Source organism: Triticum urartu, chromosome 7A (genome assembly GCF_056163025.1).
Source record: "Triticum urartu cultivar PI428250 chromosome 7A, HENAU_Tu73, whole genome shotgun sequence".
Lineage (NCBI taxonomy): Eukaryota > Viridiplantae > Streptophyta > Magnoliopsida > Poales > Poaceae > Triticum > Triticum urartu.
The window spans coordinates 513068819-513074818 of NC_141879.1; positions in this window are offsets into that span (position 1 = coordinate 513068819).

The following is a 6000-nucleotide window of genomic DNA, read 5'->3' on the forward strand; positions in this document are numbered from 1 at the left end:
TTTGTACACTCCTTTCTCTATAATTCCCTTCAATAAGCTATTTTCTTGCTCAAGTGTAACTTGGCTAAGAGAATCATTAGTGGAATCAAGAGAACTACTAGAAGCAACAATATTGGATTTAGCATGATCATTGTTACTGCTAGAGGAAGAATCTTTCTTGTTCTTGTTACTAGACTTGACTTGAGGCATGTAAGTGGATAAGAGTAAACGCTTGGCAATGTAAGAAGAACTTTTCTTGCGGAGATCATCATTGATTGCTTTTAAGAACTCATGCTCTTGCTCAAGATTGAGCTTTTCAAAGCGTAATTTCTCATGAGCTCTTAAAAGTTCTCGATGATCTTCAAAGATAGTTTCATGAGCTAACTTAAGAGTGTTTAGTTCTTTAGTTAGAGCCTCAATCTTCTCCTTATCATTGTCATTCGTTTTATCTTGATTAGCATGATTAATTGACGTTTCATCATAGTATTCATCACTAGAGTTGTCAACAAGCAAATCATCACCTAACAAGTCATCTTCATCACTATTGAAATCAACATACTCGGGGTGTGTTACCTTAGGACCTTTGGCCATGTAGCATCTTCCAATTCCTTCATTTGGTGAGTCAAATATGTCGTAGGAGTTGGTTGACACAAGTTCTAGACCGGCAACACCTTCATCTTGAGTATCTTCGGAGTCGGAGTGATCACTTCTCTCGGAGTGGCTGTCGGAGTCGGAGCCGGATACCCATTTACCAACATGAGCTTGATGTCTTCGTTTTGTGTAGCTCCTTGATGATTTTTCCTTCCTTTCCGAATCCTTGCATCTCCGTGAGTATCTTCGTTCATAACGATCATCTCTACTCCTTCTCTCTCTTGGTGGTGATTCTTTGCTTCTTCTTTTTGGAGAATCTTCTCTTCTCTTGTAGGGAGCCGTACACTCATTGGAATAGTGTCCGGGTCTTCCACAACTGTAGCAGTTTCGCTCTCGACTAGAAGATCTTTTGTCATTGTAGGACCTTGACTTGAAGCTTCTATCTTTGCTTCTACTCTTGTAGAACTTGTTGAAGTTCTTCACCATTAAGCTCAATTCTTCATTGAAGTTTTGTTTCTCACTTGATGATGTAGGGGCTTCACATGAGGCTTTGTAGGCACCACTTGATTTGTTGTGAAGTTCCTCTTTATCCTTAAGTGACATCTCATGAGCAACAATTCTTCCAATCACCTCTGTTGGCTTGAGATCTTTGTAATTGGGCATCATTTGGATCAATGTGCACACGGTATCATATTTTCCATCCAAGGCTCTTAGAATCTTCTTGATGATGAATCTATCGGTCATCTCTTCACTTCCTAAGCCGGCAATCTCATTTGTGATGAGAGCAAGCCTAGAGTACATTTCAGCGACACCTTCACCATCCTTCATTTTGAACTTGTCAAGTTGACTTTGAAGCACATCCAACTTGGATTCCTTGACGGAGTCGGTACCTTCGTGCATATCAATCAAAGTGTCCCAAATTTCCTTTGCATTCTCAAGACAGCTGATTTTGTTGAATTCTTCGGGGCACAATCCGTTGAAGAGAATATCACAAGCTTGAGCATTGTATTGCAACATCTTCAACTCATCCGCGGTAGCTTCACGGTTTGGTTCTTTCCCATCAAAGAAGTCACCTTGCAAACCAACACACACAATAGCCCAAACGGCAGGGTTATGTCCAAGAATATGCATTTTCATTTTATGCTTCCAACTAGCAAAATTAGTACCATCAAAGTAAGGACCTCTACGGTGATAATTTCCCTCGCTAGATGCCATACTCTCCTAGGTTGTGAAACCAAGGCTATGACCACCAAAAGCTATGGAGATCAAAGCAAATGGAGACCAAAGCTCTGATACCACTTGTAGGATCGAAAGTATGTCTAGAGGGGGGTGATTAGACTACTTGACCAAATAAAAACTTAACCTTTTCCCAATTTTAGTTCTTGGCAGATTTTAGCTATTGTAGGACAAGTCAAGAAATCATCACACAATTCAAGCAAGCATGCAAAGAGTATATTGGCAGCGGAAAGTAAAGCATGCAACTTGCAAGAATGTAAAGGGAAGGGTTTGGAGAATTCAAACGCAATTGGAGACACGGATGTTTTTCCCGTGGTTCGGATAGGTGGTGCTATCCTACATCCACGTTGATGGAGACATCAACCCACGAAGGGTAACGGTTGCGTGAGTCCACGGAGGGCTCCACCCACGAAGGGTAATAGTTGTGCGAGTCCACGAAGGGCTCCACCCACGAAGGGTCCACAAAGAAGCAACCACCCACGAAGGGTCCACGAAGAAGCAACCTTGTCTATCCCACCATGGCCATCGCCCACGAAGGACTTGCCTCACTAGCGGTAGATCTTCACGAAGTAGGCGATCTCCTTGCCCTTACAAACTCCTTGGTTCAACTCCACAATCTTGTCGGGGGCTCCCAAGTGACACCTAGCCAATCTAGGAGACACCACTCTCCAAGAAGTAACAAATGGTGTGTAGGTAATGAACTCCTTGCTCTTGTGCTTCAAATGATAGTCTCCCCAACACTCAACTCTCTCTCATAGGATTTGGATCTGGTAGAAAGAATATTTGAGTGGAAAGCAACTTGGGGAAGGCTAGAGATCAAGATTCATATGGTAGGAATGGAATATCTTGATCTCAACACATGAGTAGGTGGTTCTCTCTTAGAACATATGAGTTGGAATTGTGTATGTGTTCTGATGGCTCTCTCCACGAATGAAGAGGAGGTGGAGGGGTATATATAGCCTCCACACAAAATCCATCCGTTACACACAGTTTTCCAATCTCGGTGGGACCGAATCAACAAACTCGGTTGGACCGAAAAGGTAAACCTAGTGACCGTTAGAGATTTTCGGTGGGACTGACATGCAACTCGGTAGGACCGATATGGTTAGGGTTTGGGCATAACGTAATCTCGGTGAGACCGATTACACAAACTCGGTGAGACCGATTTTGGTAATTAGCTAACCAGAGAGTTGGTCAGGCAAACTCAGTGGGACCGATTTGCTCTTTCGGTGAGACCGAAAAGTTACAAAAAGGAAACACTGAATTTACATTGCAATCTCGGTGGGACCGATTCGCTCTTTCGGTGAGACCGAAAAGTTACGAAAGGGAAACAGAGAGTTTGCAATCCCATCTCGGTGAGACCGAGATCCCTATCGGTAGAACCGAATTGCTAGGGTTTGGCAGTGGCTTATGACAAGTGAAACTCGGTGGCGCCGGATAGAAAGAATCGGTAGGACCGAGTTTGGCTTAGGGTTTAGGTCATATGTGGATATGGGAAAGTAGTTGAGGGTTTTGGAGCATACCACTAAGCACATGAAGCAAGAGGCTCATTAAGCAACACCTCATCCCTCCTTGATAGTATTGGCTTTTCCTAAAGACTCAATGTGATCTTGGATCACTAAAATATAAAATGAAGAGTATTGAGCTTTTGAGCTTGAGCCAATCCTTTGTCCTTAGCATTTTGAGGGTTCCACTTTCACATCCATGCCATGCCAATCATTGAGCTTTCCTGAAATAGTCATCTTGGAATAGCATTAGCTCAATGAGCTATATGTTGTTATGAATTACCAAAACCACCTAGGGATAGTTGCACTTTCAGCCGCCACTCAGTCCGAGCTCAATCCTCCGTAATGGGGAAGGATAAGACGGCGGCTCTGGAGTGCGCAAAGAAGGCGACAGCGAAAGCGAAGGGGAAGAAGACGAGTCGGGCGGGGTCATCGTCGAGGACTGGCCTACCGCCTGGCTGGATCCAGGGCGACTGGATCCGGTTGACAATCCAGAGAGAAGACATGGAGGATTTGGTGGACGGGGGCTTGATTCCCCACAAATCTTGGCGGCTTCCGGAGGACGAGACCGAGCCGCGACCGCAAGAGGGTGAGTGTGTCCTTCTTGCGACCCATGTTGACCGCGGTTTATCTTTGCCTCCCCATCCTTTCTTCTGGGGTTTCCTGAACTTTTTTGGAGCCCAACTTCATCACTTTTCTCCCAACACCATAACATATCTTGTCGCATACATGTCCATGTGTGAAAACTTTCTGGGCTGTCGACCGCAGTGGGGCCTCTTCAAACACATTTTCACCTGTCATTACGAGTCGGCAAAAAGGCCAATTCAAGTGATGAGAGGACGCACGTGATCCAGATGTGTGGAGGTCTAGGGATCCAAATGAGAAACAAAATCACTTTCCCTGCCATGATTTTTCTCGAGTCAGTCAGAGGGTGGCAGTCGACCTGGTTCTACTGTAAGGACCAACCGACCCCGGGTCAGTTGACTGGCCTTCCCCCGTTTTCCATAGGACGATTCGAGAAGCCTTCTCCCTTGAGAGTGACTCCAGCTGAGAAAGCGGAGATGAATATGTTGGTTGAGCGAGTAGTTCAACTTGTCCATGATGGTGTTACTAGCATGGACTTGTTAGAAGTATTCCTCAGTCGACGCATCCATCCACTCCAAGCCCGTGATCATCCAATGTGGATGTACTCGGGTGCTAAAGACAGCACCCGGATCCACCCAAAGGAAGTCGATGAGGGAACGGTGGCGCAGTGGCTGCAAGGTATTACCGGCAACAAAGACAACCCTAGGGGGTCTAGGAGGGTTCCTCCACTCAACAACACCACTGAACCTGACAAGGTCTGATTCTTTCCTTCCGAGTGTTTTTTGCTCTGATGTGTTTTTGTTCTTGAAAATGATTGATATCCACTCGACCCCGTGTCTTGCAGATCTATTGTGAGATATATTCGATGCCCAATGGAGAGTAGGAGGAGGAGGGAGAGGAGAGTGGAGGCGACGGTGGCGACTAGCATTCTGACGGAACGGGTGACGAGGAGAGCGAGGACTTGAGCAGTTGTGAGGAGGTCGACTCCCCTCCTCACACGGAAAGACGCTCCAAGCAGAGGCAGGACCCGGCCAGTGTCCGTGGCAAAGCGACTTCGCCGACTGAATGGACCTCCAAGCACACAAGGACATCTTCTCCTGTGCCGACTGAAAAAGCTCCGAAGCAACTCAAAGTCGTGCCGCCAAAACCCCGGAAGGCCTTGCCCAAGATCAAAGTGTATGTCCCTATTGCTTCTGGGTAATCACTGAACTCGACCTCTTTTCGTATATATTTTTAGAGAAAATGAGGTAGGCTCTGGCACAGAAGGATCTTGATCTTGCCACGGCGCAGAAGGAGGCTCAGGAGAAGGCAACGCTCGCCGATAAGACGCTAGCTTCAGTCGGGGCACTGGAGGAAGACAATGCCAAGCTGAAGACATCTTTTGCTGAGCCCAATCGAGAAGTGACCCGTCTGAAGAAGGACAAGGTAGCTTTGAACGACAAGATAGAAGACATTTCTCGTAAGAGAAATGACTTGGAGGCTTATCTGGGAGCACTCGCCAAGAAGTTATTCCTTATGCTTGAAGGTATCTTTCCTTGTTCGACTATTTTGCTATCATCGAGTCACTATAAATCCATCGACTCATTACTTCTTTGTGGTTGTAGAATTCTGTCAAAACTTTGAGGAAGAAACTGGGCGAATCGAGACGAGCTTGGATCCCATCAACTCCCCTGTCAAGGATGAAGCTGCCATGAACGTGCTCCGGCTAAAATCCCATCTTACCAGTGTTACAGACTATCTCGCTCGCCTGAAGATTGCGGTGTCGTGGATTGACACGGTGCTTTGGCCAAAGAGGACGCTCCAAAATGACCTCAAGTCCCTGATGACTCGACTCAATGAGATCCCTGGTCGAGTGCAGGAATGGAAGAAGTCGTCTGCTCGATGCGGTGTTGATGTAGCTCTGTCTCTTGCTCGAGTCCATTGTAAGGAGGCCAAGGAAGAAAAACTAGCAGCGATCAAGGTTGCCAACACCAAGAGACTCAACTTCCAGTCTTTTATGGAGACCTTCATTACTGCTGCTACTCGAATTGCAGATGGAATCGACCTAGATGAGTTCGTCGAGCCTGTCAGTCCTCCTCCTGCGGAGTGAACAAACTTTTGTGAT